Source organism: Pinus tabuliformis, chromosome 8 (assembly GCF_031772625.1).
Source record: "Pinus tabuliformis cultivar Carrire ecotype Pingquan chromosome 8, CPIR1, whole genome shotgun sequence".
NCBI lineage: Eukaryota > Viridiplantae > Streptophyta > Pinopsida > Pinales > Pinaceae > Pinus > Pinus tabuliformis.
Genome location: NC_142294.1, coordinates 1,081,050,942 through 1,081,064,671, shown reverse-complemented (window position 1 = coordinate 1,081,064,671; position 13,730 = coordinate 1,081,050,942). Strand labels below are relative to the sequence as shown.

Here is a 13,730-nt window from a genome sequence, read left to right as displayed (position 1 = left end):
GCTAGTTTTGATGAGGATGCTCAACATCAGGTTTGGTTGGATACGATGGTAGAGGAATACAACTCTATAATGGTGAACGATGTCTAAGAGGTAGTGCCGAGGCATCAAGACAGATCGGTGGTAAGTTCGAGATGGATCTACAAGATTAAATACGCTACAGATGGCAGTGTGGAAAAATACAAAGCCAGGGTTGTGGCTAAGGGGTATGCTCAGAAGGAAGGAATTGACTACGAAGAAACCTTCACCCCAATAGCCAGGTATACATCTATTAGAACCATGATATCTCTTGTAGCACATATGGGATGGGAGATTCATCAGATGGATGTCAAAACAACATTCCTAAATGGGGTGATAGAAGAGGAGGTATACATTGAACAACCAAAAGGCTTTGAGACACATGAGAAGAAGTCTCATGTATGCAGATTGAAGAAAGCCTTGTATGGGCTAAAACAGGCACCTAGAGCATGGTATGGTCGAATTGATGGCTACTTGCAGAAGATGGGGTTTGTCAAGAGTGACGCAGGTCCAAATATCTATTATCTGGTTGTAGAGAATGAGCCTCTAATCCTAGTATTATATGTGGATGATCTCTTCCTGACAAGATCATCTAAGCTCATCGGGGACTACAAGAAGAATGAAACCACAGAATTTGACATGAAGGATTTGGGACAGATGCATTATTTCCTAGGGTTGGAAGTTTGGCAGCAAAAGGGGGAGATCTTCCTTAGACAAGGGAGATATGCTACAAAAATTCTGAAAAGATTCAGGATGCAGGATTGTAGACCCATGGCTACTCCAATGATCACAAATTAGAAGAAAATTGATGCATCAGAAGACAAGTTTGTTGATCCCACCTTATGCAAGCATCTCATAGAGTCCCTGATGTATCTAGTCAATACCAGGGCAGACATTTGTTACGCTTTCAACACCCTCGGTCAGTTCATGGTGGAACCAAAGAGGGCGCACTGGGCAACAGCCAAACATGTTCTCAGATATATACAGGGAATAGTCAATTATGGACTCTTGTACACCAAGAGTAAGCGATGAGCCCCAGAAATTGGTAATTATATGGGTTCATTTAGCCTCCTAATTTGACTTAATCCACCATTCTCATTAGTTTATTGCGTGTTTTTTATTATATTTATGGTAACAGAGTGAACTGGGTTAGTCATTACGCCAAGAAGTCTAATGTGTGATTTATGCAGATTTTTGGTCAATTTTGAGACAAAATCAAAGGTTTAAAGAGCATTTGGCAGCCAAATTTGAGGAAGAACAAGGGAGAGGATTTGTAGGAGGGTGTCCCCTTCATTTATGAGCCCTTGCCTCGAATTCTCCATCAGAAACTCGGAGTACAAAGGCCCACATTGATAATTTCAAAGGGCAGCCGAGCAAGTCAAGTAGGACTGTTGTTTATCTTCAGTTCTAGAAAGCTGAGTTCCTTGATTTTAGGAGGATTGTTGGGAGTCCCCATTTGTATAAATAAGAAAGCTTAGGGCCTCAGTTTTTTTAGTTAGATTTTAGCCATTTGATAGTCTATTTTCGCACTTTAGTGCAGCCTTGTACTCAGCTCATTTTCGAGCTCTTTTTGTAGACAGTTTTGTGATGTAACTATTTTTTTTTTTTATCAATGAAGATGAATCCAGCTTTGAACCAACAATGATCTTTCATAGGGGGCTGTAGCTCTTGGGGTTGGGCCCAACTCAAGTGCCCAACACCTCCTTTGTGTATTTATATGTTTTTTCATGCATTCATGAAATAATTTCTGTTATTTAAGTTAAATCTTGATTTGTTACTTAGGTTGTTTTTTATGATTAGAATAGTTGTTCTTGCTTCAGGTTGATTAGATAGTTTGATAACAGAAAAAGATCCACAAAAAGGCTACCAAGCAAGCCTTGATCTCCTTTCCCCCTCCTTGGGACTATGAATTGAGACCAAGGCACTCTTGCTGCCACCAAAACATTGTCTTTTCTTTCCAATGCAATTGCTAGTGTTAGATTTCGAGTTGGAGAAGTTGATATCAATTGTGTTTACATGCTTAGATCTGTTCTTGTTCAGTTTCCATAGCTTTCTTGCATAACTTCCTGTCCATAAAGTTCTGTTCAGCACTTTTCTGGTTTTTAGGTCAGAATTAGGTCAAAAATAGGTAAAACTCTGTTTTCTTAGTTCTTGCTTGGGTCAGTTTTGAAAAGAAGTGTGCAACTCACCTGTAAGACACTCCAGCTTATCATTCTTCCATCACACAACCTGCTCCAGTCCATCTCTCAAGATTTCCTTCACTCATTCGCCATACTTTCCCAAACTGCCCTAATTTCTACGTTCTTATGCAAAATTGCTTCCTTGACCTTTGAACAAATCCAACCATCTCCTTCACTCCTGATCTTCATTTACAAGGTCCTAGACCCCTTAACATCTCTATCTAGCCTTCATTTCCCTTTTCCCACCATTTCCACTTTCAAACCTCCAAAAACCACTTTCGGCCTCTTCCTGTAGAACCTCCTGTAGAACTTCCTGTAGATCCCCTGCAACCTCCTGTAGAAGTTCATGTGAGTGATTTTTCGAAGTCTGATCGCAGTGGAAATCTCTAGAAGGGTACTAGGGACTCCTTAGGTCCTCTCCACACCTTCCCAACCTCCTGCAAAAGCCAACTCCATCTCCTTTCGCCACCAAACCTCTGCACAGTCACAAATAGTTAAAACACAAGCATAATAATTCTGCATAAAATTGCTCAAAAGTACAAAAAGATGATTTTTCCATATTTTCCTTCAGAAGTAGCTTGAATACATGCATTTCACCTTTTCAATAGTCAATGGCATCCATTTCAGTAGTTTCCATCTCTTTTCTTGCAAAAGTAGGGTTAGTGGGTAAAACTAGGGTTTGCTAGGGTTTGTGTTTCCTTTCATCTTTCATCTTCTTTCTGCAAGTAGACTAGCCTCTTTTGAGTTAGTTTTCATCCATCACAGTTAAAATCTTCTTCTGAGAACTCATAGAAGTTGGCTTGAGCTCCTAGTGAACTTTTGCCAGCTGATCAAGTGACAGCCTGCAGTAAGAGCTAGTACTTGTGCATATAGCACCGTCGCTTCCAAGTTTGTTACGAACTACCGGGTTGATAAAAGTAAAGTAGGGAGTCCCAGGGGTTGCAGCATCATTGCTGCAATATTAGAGCTCACCAGTAAGGATATCAAATTGAGTGGATTTACTGATGCAAATTGGGTTGGAAGTTCAGTGGATCGGAAAAGTACCTCTAGATACTATTTCAACATTGGATCAGGGATGACCTCCTGGTGCAGTAGGAAACAAAAATTCATAGCTATGAGCTCAGCTGAAGCAGAATATATGGTTGCAAGCACAGCTTCGTGCGAAGCCATATGGCTTAGAAAACTGCTTGTGAACCTATTCAGAAGAAATATGGAGGCGACAAGGATCATGTGTGATAATCAGAGTTGCATCAAGCTCTCTGAGAATCCAATATTTCACGATCAGTCAAAGCACATTGATATTCGATGTCACTTTGTCAGAGACTGTGTCCAACGAAGAGTTGTACAGATGAGCTACACTCCTATAGGAGAACAGGTGGCAGACATCCTTACCAAGGCCCTTGGAAGAACCAAGTTTGATTATTTGGGAGAAGATGCGGATGATAAAGAATCCATTTCAGTAGCAAGAATGCGTATGATATTGCAGTGCAAATGTAGTGTTGGGAAGAAGGACCAGCAACAACACGAATGCAAAGGGAGTTATAGTGCAGATGCAGTGTTAGGAAGAAGGACCAACAGCAACATGGATGCAGAAGGAGATGCAATACAGATTTAGCAGTGACAATGATAGAGCCATGGGCAGTAGTACATGATGCAATAGTGCAAAGGATGTTGGACAGGGAGGCCTAGCATCAACACAGGTACTGGTGTTGTATAATCTGAGTGATGCTTAGTGTGGAGTATTACTAGAGTACATTCCTTGCTGAGAGAGAGTGTTGACTTGGGGTAGCATCAGATGTGCTCTAGTCGTGAAAATTGGTGGAGAGGCTAAAGAGCATGAGATCTCCAAGACCCAGAAATTGTTTTGGAAAATTCCATCCAGATAAAAAGTTATTAAAATAATTAATATTTTTAATGAGGTTCTAAGTTTAAACTTAGGAAAATAAAAATATTAATGGGTATTAATAAAGATAAGGATGAGAAGCTTCTAAGAGACGAAGATCAAGTCTATTTTAATCTTAGCCGTTGATTAGGGACTTAATCTTGTTTGTTGATTCATCAACAGGAAAAGTATAAGAGAAGGCTTGAGGGTCAATTGGAGATATACTGAGGGAGACCAATCAGTTCGATTTCTGGAGCGGGTTTGCTGAGAAATTCGAACTAGAGGTCTGGATTGCAGCAAGAGGTAGCGAGTACGAATTTCGAAACATAGAGGCAGGAACAATACCAGAAGATCAGCGCAGAGATCATAGAAGCAGACGTAGAGCCTCTCAACGCAGACGCAGAGGCAGGAGGACTGTGCAGTCATTGGAGTGCCTGCCTGGGTGACGCAGAGAAGCCCAGTGTTGACGTAGAGAGGCAGGAGTTGACGCAGACGGTTTGGGAGCTGCGCAAAGGCCAGCAAGTCTGACGCTGAGTCTGGGGGAGGTGCTAGAAAATTTATCTTTGTTGGGTAAGCCAGTTTGGCACCCAATTGTACTTAAAAATAGTTGATTAATAAAATCCTCCTCTATTGCACCGGTTTTTCCCACAATGGGTTTCCCCGGGGACATTTGTCCAAAAATAATTGTGTTGATGTGTTTGGTTTTTGTACATGTATTTGTTTATGTTCTATGGTGTGATATCTGCAGTAGAGTTTATTTTAATATTTACTGAAGCGATTTCGTAAATAACTTATTGAAGAATAAGTAGGAAAAATAATTCAGTCGCTGTAGTAATAGAGTTTTCACAGTTGGAGCGCTTTGAGTAGAGGGACCCTGAGTCACATTTCTAGGAGTTGACACATCTCAAGCAGACAGGTAGCTATGAGCAACACATAGCGAAGTTCTTGAGATTTTCTGTTAAGGTACCAAACCTATTGGAGTACAAGAGGGTCTTCATGTTCATGGAGAGCTTGGCAGAGCCTTTGTGAGGGCTTCTGAGGTCGAATAGACCCACCTCCTTACAGGAAGCAGTGAGCAGAGTGAGAGACTTGTGAGGTGCAATCCCCAAACCTCAAGCACCCTTACTCGCAAAGAGTATTTTCTCTTAGAGGTAGAGATCCCAGACCCCAGCCACAGAGGGAGGTAACAGAGCATGAGCAATTAGATGATGAGACCTGGAGGGCCCTTAGAAGTTGGAAACTATGTTTCACATGCCAGGAGTCATGGGCGCCAGGTCACAAATGCACCAAGGGCAAGGCCCATTACATCGAGGTGTTTTCAGATAGCGAGCCGAAGGATGATGTTGAGCAGGAGGTCGATGTAGGAGATAGTGAGATATGGGGTACAAGGGGAGGAGCAACACCACCACCACCACCTAGAGGGGGACCTCTCTTGCCTACAAGAGGGGTCATAGCTTCACTGTAGGGAGTGTCGAAGTACTTAACGCTAAGGATTAGGGGCACAGTGCAGGGACAATGTATATCAGTGTAGTGGACAATGGGGCTTCCCATAACTTTGTCGATGCCTAGATGGTGGAACAGAGTGGGATATGCACGGAGACTTTAGAGGGTTTCTCTGTTCCAGTACTTGGGGACAGGACCATCCAATGCACCAGATACGTCATGTTGTTGCTCAAATTGTACGAGCAAGATGCGACAACGATCAGGTCGAGGGTTGCCACTTTGATCCCTAACCTCTCCGTTTTAGTTGTCTCCCTATAGCAAACTATGGGGGGTAGTCCCTATGAAATGTGAAGATGGAAAGGCCCGTCAGCAACCGACAAGTCTGGGAGACACAACTAAATGGCCTAGTAACTTGGTTAATTTAGCAAGTTTAAGGATTAGATTAAATTATCTCGAGAGGCAAGTACCCTAATGGAGTCAAATAATTGCTTAATATGAATTATTTACCAAGTAACCAGATAAACAATTGCTTCCTTAAGATACTTCACTATCATAAATGAGATGCAACACCTAAAATCTAAGTGAAATGCAAGGCCTTGGTTTATTTTAGATTATATGCCTAACTAAATGAATCATTTCCCTCAATTGTTTTGAGGCTAGCCTCTAAAGTAGGTTGTGAGAGAGAAATCAAGGGGAAGCAAGCTATGGCTTGATTAACAATCCCTCGAGTTGAGTTCTAACCACCTAATACCTCACGCACCGCAGAGACTGTGGCTCTGACGACTGCAAGGTCACTGTGTTAACCACTAAAGAGGGTTTAGACTTCGCAAGCTAGACGAGAGAAGTGGTTGTAAAAGTCTTTCAACCAAGCTTATGCTTGGAGGTAAATTAATCAAATGTAGGGTTAATCCTAATATGCAACTGCAGGACAAGAGATTACTTTTAGTGAGATTGTTAAAATATTTGAAGCACTTAGAGACAAATAATATTGAACAATGAAGTACTTAAATCAATGCACAAATGACAATCTTCACTAAAAGAGGAGATGCCCAATGGAACGGGATAAAAGGGGCCAAAATGTTATTGAGATCAAGATAATTGCTCATGAAACACCCTGTTGACCACTACGTGTCAACGACCCATAACAGTACACGGCTTTTTTCGCAAAATGGATAGCGTATGATCGATGTGTTCATGTCGTACAACTATCATCATCAGCCTTGTTGACCACTAGAGTGGCACCTGATGATTATGTGAAAACTCCATGCCCAAGGATGATCCAAATGACACAATTACCATCAAATATCATTAGTCAACAAAGTTTTTTAACACTACTTCTATTTTCTCATCATCTTTCTTGTACCTAGATTCCACACCCTACGAGGTATTGAAATAAGTGATACTAGTAATGATGAGTTTTGAGTCTGTAACAGGCCTAGGATGTTGGGACTCGATCAGCTTAAGAGAACACCTTGGAGTGTTTTTTTATCTGGTTAATTATCCCTTCTTTTTTAGAGGCAGATAATTTTCTGAGTTTTTTCACTCACATTTGACCCCAAAGCCGGGGTGACAGTTTGAAGGTTGAGCCCCTGACATAGCTTAGTGTCTAGAATCGATGTATATTACCATACTAGATCACACAAAAAAATTCGTGGAATTTAGTTAAGTCTATGTAGTCATTTTTTATTTTTTTAGATTTCCCGTAGGTCAAAATTGCAAATAAAATTGTAATAAATGTAGTCTAGAGAAGTTGTATGGGGTATGAGTAATCAAAATTACACCTCTCATCCTCAACTTTCTACGATGACACACTTTGAGGTGTTAAAAATGTGTTTTGAACCCTCAAAACCTACTTTTCCTAAGTTTAGTGGGAAATCTGACAATTAATTAAGCCAACAATTAAATAAATGGAGGAAAATAAATATCCACACTTGCTAAATGTTGTGGAAATGAGGTGGAAAATTATGGAGCAGTTAAAGTGAAGTCCCAAGGTGATGTGAACCCCTAAAATCAAGGAAAGGACATGTGATCAAATAAAATCGAATTCCTGACATTAAAGGAGAAAGCTGCTTATTTGGAAATTCGAATTTGTGAAGTTAAAGCACATTTGGGAGAATTTGAGAGAATATTTGGTGGAGATTCTTGTGGGAAATTGTCCCCACATGGGTTACCACCCATATACACTAGCCATTCTATAATAAAATTTGAATTTGGCACATAAGGAAGAAGAAACTGATGTCCACTTGCTAGAATTCGATTTTTACACTTGGCATTGGAGCTTCATTCAACAAATTTGAATTTCTCTTTGGGATTGTCATCTCATGCCACTTGTTTAATCACTTATACATTGGGATTGGCTCCAATGCCATTTGTCATTGTCATTCTTCATTGCGATTTGCTCCGAACTGTCTATATAATAGTCATGGGCTCTCATTTGTATCATGTAATATGAGCTATTGTGCTTGAAGAGACTCTGTGGGATTGTATTCACTACTTGCAATATAATTAAACAGTCTTTGGGGTAAAGCGTGATGATGTTCTTCTCCTTGCATGTGTGGTAAATTCTTGACTTGTTGTTATGCTTCTATTTATTTCCTCATGTCATTATTTATTTCATGCTTGTTTCAAGTTATGTTAGTATGCAGCTATCTCATATTAGCATAAGAATTAATTATTTGCTTTAGGAAATTAAAACTTCTAGTGGATAATAGATGTATCTCTAAGAATTCTTTCAACTGCACTTATTTAATTTCATGTCGATTTAATGATTTGTAGTGAAGTTTTGTAGATGAATCATTATTTGGTCAAGCTTTTCAAGTGTGAGGGGAAATTTTCAGAGGAATCAACTCATTCTTGAAAAATATTCAAGGAGAACCAGTATGTTTTGAATTCCAAAGTCTCATGTATATCTTATTTGTGTCTTGCATGGATTTTTACAAGTTTCTTAAAACTTTTATTTCTTGCATCAAAATATCAAACTTAGAAAATTTTATTTTTTACGTATTGTACTTCATTTATCAATATCTAGCTATTTCAAAGAGCTAAGTCATGGCTAGTCAAAGAAGAGAGCTTACTCATACTCTTTGGTCTAGCCTCATGTAGATTATTTTTGTAACATACTTTGTTGTCATCTTGGTCTAACATTTGAGTTATTTTTGTATCTTTTTGAGCAAGATAGTTTCCATACTTTGATTTGTAGGCTTATTCATCTTGAAAGCATTTATAATATCTTGTGTGAACAATTTAGTGTTTCACTTTTCAAGTTTATTTTGGCTTTCCATTTAAAAGCATTTCACTTCATTTTAAGCAAAATACAATTTCATTTCTTAAAGAGCAAATACTTGGAAGGCACTAGTTGTTTATGTATTTCATGCTCATCTTATGATGGTTATTGTTATTATCAATTTTTTGCTTATAAATCTTAAAGAGATAATCTATTTAACTCTAACAATTCTCCTAGAAACTCACATCATTTTAAATTAACTTTTTATTAGTGACCACCCCCTTAGCTAACCTAAGAGATAACTCAAATGGAGAGAGTCGGGATTAGTGTGACAGCCCCTTCTCTGAGTTCCCTGCCACCAACCACACCTTGTGGGGTTGAAGGCTTTTCTCACTGACTTGTAGGTGAGTGTCGGCAGCAGAGTCAACAAGCCTAACTTCCAATATGTTATGTAAACCCACTATGCATGTGTATAATGTAAATAATCTCAGCAGACCTGTGTCATGTGTGTAATGACCTAGGTAAATTTACTTTTCTAGTGACAATCTCCATTCTGGGAGGTTTTTTGTCTCACCAATCCATTCTCGGATGGTCGACAGAGTTTTCCTCCAGTTTTACCCCAAAGCTGGAATGAATTTTGTCACTAGGATCTCGGCAAGTCCTAGTGTTCTAGATCGAATCTATGTAAAAGTAATTTGGAAATAATCTTAACTATTTGGTTAGGTTATTTTATTACAAATTGCTTAGTCTGTTGGATTATATTTGTGCCGTGGAAATGGGTAGTCTGTGAAGGACTATTACAAATGGGTTTTCCCCCTTATGATGTAAAAAATATGAAAATCATGATGTAAAGTGTCTTGAAGGTTGGAAAAATAATTTATCCCCTTATAGGTTAATTAATTAAATTTTCTAGCAAAAAAGTAATTAAATTTAATTAGTTCTAGGTCCTAGATAAATTTAAATTCTCCAGACGCAAAATTCGTCAGTCCTTAAAAAATTAAATTTTAAAAGGTCCCGGGACTAAGGTAAATTAATTATTTTGATAAATTTTAAACCTTTGATCCCTGGGGTTAAGTCAAAGTCAAAGTTTTGGGGAAATTAACTCAAAATTTTAATTTTTGAGTTAATTAATATGTATTTAATTGAAAATTTTGAATTTCCCCAAATATTTAATATTTCGACAGATGAGATTAAAACAAAAAAATAATCTTCATCAACAATCAAGATTGCTTTGATGAAGATCACTCAAACTAGCCGTTGAAGGATTTATCTTTATATATGAAGTCATTTGTCAGTTGATACATCCGACCTTTGAGTCGTGTGCTAAGCAAAAAGCTCTTATGTAATCTTTTTCTGGATAATAAAGAAAGACTTTGGGGTTAATTTCTACTGGTGTTACTCTTCATGGAAATACTGTAAGATGTTTTATTTTCATGCATAATTTCTTTTAAAGCTATTGATGATAGTTTTTGAAGAGCGATTTGAGTACAGGTAGCTTGCTCAGTCGTTGGGGTTTAAATAATAATTTAAATTTTGAACGTAATAGCAAGTAGCTCTATTTGTCTGAATTTTATTATTATTTTCTCACTCTATTTTGATGATTGGATTGAATTTTGCAAGAATTGATTTTTTAGATCCTCGGGCATTAGGGGAAGTTTTCAGTTAGACCAACCAACTCCCGATCCATGTTTTCTGAAGAGCCCAGCTAAATTAACTTCGGGCTTATCATAAGATTTTTTGTTGGTGATGCACGAAGGGTTTCGAATTAACACCTCCTTTAAAATTTAAAAAATTAATTTTTTGTGCGTCATAATTAATAGCTGGCTGTTGAGAGCCTTAGATTATCAGATTTGGAAGCACAGTAGGACTCATACTCTTCAAATTTGATAGATCTACCATTTTTGTGCATAGATCTATAATGTTTTTGGTTTTCTTACTTGGATTTTTGGGGTTTTATTTAGTTTTGTATATTGGGTTTTGGGTTGTTTTTTTTCAATTTTATGACTTTGTGTTTTGATTTTCATTTTTTATTTCATTTAAAAAAATTAAAAACATCAAATAAAACATTTAAAAAAAATCTTTAAAAAAATGTGACTTTAGAATGGCTAAAAAATTAAATTAAAAGAGGATTTGCGTTTTCACATTAAAAATTTTAATGTGGCACCAGGCCCATTAAGATTTAATTTTATTAGCTCTTTTAATTTACTTTTGTCACTTTTAAAAACTTAATCTCTTCATTTTACCACTTTAAATTAATTTCCTAAAGAATAATTAAATTGTTCATCTAAAGTTCCTTGGTGTCCTTTCGTAGTAAGTGACTTCTCTATTGGCAAGTGCGATTAATGTTTTAAAAATTTATATTGCCTATTGGAAAAAAATTCTGCATCTAAATTCTTAATGAAAATTATTTTAAATCTAGAATCTCTTGCATGATAAAGTTTTAAGCATTCGCATTTGATCGTTCATGATCGTTGCTTCGCTGTTTATATAAATTGCTTGGGATATCTTGTCTTTGTTCAGTCTATGGTTAATCGAATACAAAGGCACTGGTATATAATCATTTCTATCATGTGGTTGTGTCTTGTGTTTAATCTATTCATCTCAGCTGACCAAGATTTGTTCTAAATTCATCAGGTTGTCCATCTTCAAGTCTCCTAAAGCCTGTGTTTCACAGGCTATTCTCATTCATTCACCTTAGGGACTACCCCCCTTGACTTGTCTAGGAGAGAGTCTAACCAGAGTGAGTAAGGATTAGAGTGACATCCCTTACTCTAAGCGTTGTCGCAATGCCTAAACATTTTGTGTGACAACATTTTTTCGCGCCGTTGTCGGGGATAGTTTTTTTTGTCCTTAGTTCTCATGACATTTTTCTAATCATCTAAACTTTTTCGCCATTCATTAGTCCGTAAAGCGGAACAACATTTTTTGGCGTCGTTGTCGGGGACATTTTATTCTCGGCGTTTCAACGAAATTTCCTCATCATTCTTCTCATTTCTCATCTCTCATTCAAGCCAGCGAAACCAACACTTCTTGGCATTTTGCCACCAAGGATCTATTTATTGGACTTTGGCTTTACGACATTTCATCTCATTTTTCTGGCGTCATTTTGTTTCTCCATCCTAACTCTCGTCATCTCTCATCTAATCCTTTCATCTTCACTTTCTACACCTAGACATTCCGGCTGGTTACTTGTTTGGGTGTCGACTCCACTTATTCATTCATTTAATCCCAGACAAGGAGCCCTCCCTGAATATCCATCTGCCTCAATCCACTAACTTTTCGGTTTCTCCTTTGGAAACTTCGTGAGAGATTCATGCTCAAGTGGCGACTCCACTTCTTCTATTGCTTACAAGAATTACTGTTAGAAGCTCGCTTCTTGTAGATGTTTTGATTTTCTTGAGAAGGGATCTCTCCCTCTAATATCCATTTGGCCCATCATTTCCGTTAAACAAGTCATCATGAATTTTGACTTGTTGGTTCCTTGTGATTTTACTGACATTCTGGGAGCTCCACATGGTTATCCTTATTTTTTTGGTGAAGCCATCAATGAATTTCCCCCTTTTCAAGGTGATAATGCTTCTACTGTTGAAACTCACCTTCAAAATGTTAGCCTCTGTATAAGCAAGTGTCTCCCATATTCCAAATATGAAGATGTGAAGATGAAGATTTTCATTCTTACCTTATTTGGAGATGCTTTTGATTAGTATGTTAAGTTCCCTAAAAACACTTTTAATTCTCTAAAATCACTCATTGATGCCTTTGAAGATAGATATGGAGATAAAGACAAAGTCAAAGCGAAAGCTGAAGTATAGAAAACTATAGAAGTTGAAAACGATTTCTAGGAGTTAATTCAAATGGTTAAAGACATACAGTTAAATCAGGCTCAAGTAAGCAAGAATGCAGAAGTTAATCATGCTCAACTTATTAAAGATATGGAACTTAATCAAGCAACATTAACAGTTGATCATGCCAAGGAAATTAATTCTATGCAAAGCAAGTTATTAGCCCTAGAGGAAAAGATGACAATCATGGAATTCAATGATTGAAAACAAGTGACTACCATGGAAGCAAGTTATCAAGAAGAAATAAGTTTCATTCAGAACAAGTTGTCAACTATGGATGAAGAAATGACTATCATGAGATTCGATTATAATAATCAATTAGCTACCATGCAAGTAAATCATAAGAAAGAGATAAACTATATGCAAAACTGCTTCATGGGCATGAAAGCAAAGAATGATAAAATTATAAAGGACATGGAAGTTGGTCAGATATGTCTTCAGAATAGGTTATTGACCATTGAGGAAAACCATGCCAAGGAAGTCAGTGCTATGAAGGTTGAACACTCTAACCAGATGGATGCCATAACAATTGAAAAGATACAGGTACAAAAATTTCAACATCGGTTAGAAGACGAAAGAAACAAGGAAACTTCAACAGATCATAAGCCTCCCTGTTTGCTGCAACAATCTCCATCTTATTATGAGGAGGTCATTTGTTCCATTGAAAAGTGGTAAATTGAAGGTGACCTAGATAAAATGGAAATTGATAAGAATTAGGTTGATGCTTACATGGTTGATAGATCAGGTTCATAAAGAAGCGCAGGTCACAGAAGTCATGAACATTCCAAACTTTCCATATGAGCATTTTTCAGATCAAGAAGGAAGTTGTGCGCCGACCACATCATCATCAACATCACAGACTGCCACAAAGAAAAAGTGTAAGAGCAAGAGAATGAGAAAGTGGTTTGATCCATCTGATGGCCGCAGGCAGCTTGACTTTCAGATAGGAAAAAGTCCTACTGTATGCAAGATTAGACATGGCACATCCGAGAAACATCCAATATATTTGCCTGAAAGCAAACAAATGCTCAGGATGCACTAAATTAAAGGCATTTGATGCCATGGGGCATCTTTGTATTGTATTTCTAACCTTATATCCTGTTATTTCAGTATTTCATTTTGTAGTTAGATTTGTGTTTTTTATG

General features: G+C 37.6%; 1 protein-coding gene across 3 annotated transcripts in view; it reads right to left on the bottom strand.

Moving 5' to 3' along the window:
* RUG1 (Regulator of chromosome condensation (RCC1) family protein) overlaps positions 1-13,730 on the bottom strand; it is a 509,474-nt gene that overhangs the window by 190,781 nt on the left and 304,963 nt on the right. The gene's annotated exons all lie outside the window — the stretch shown is intronic.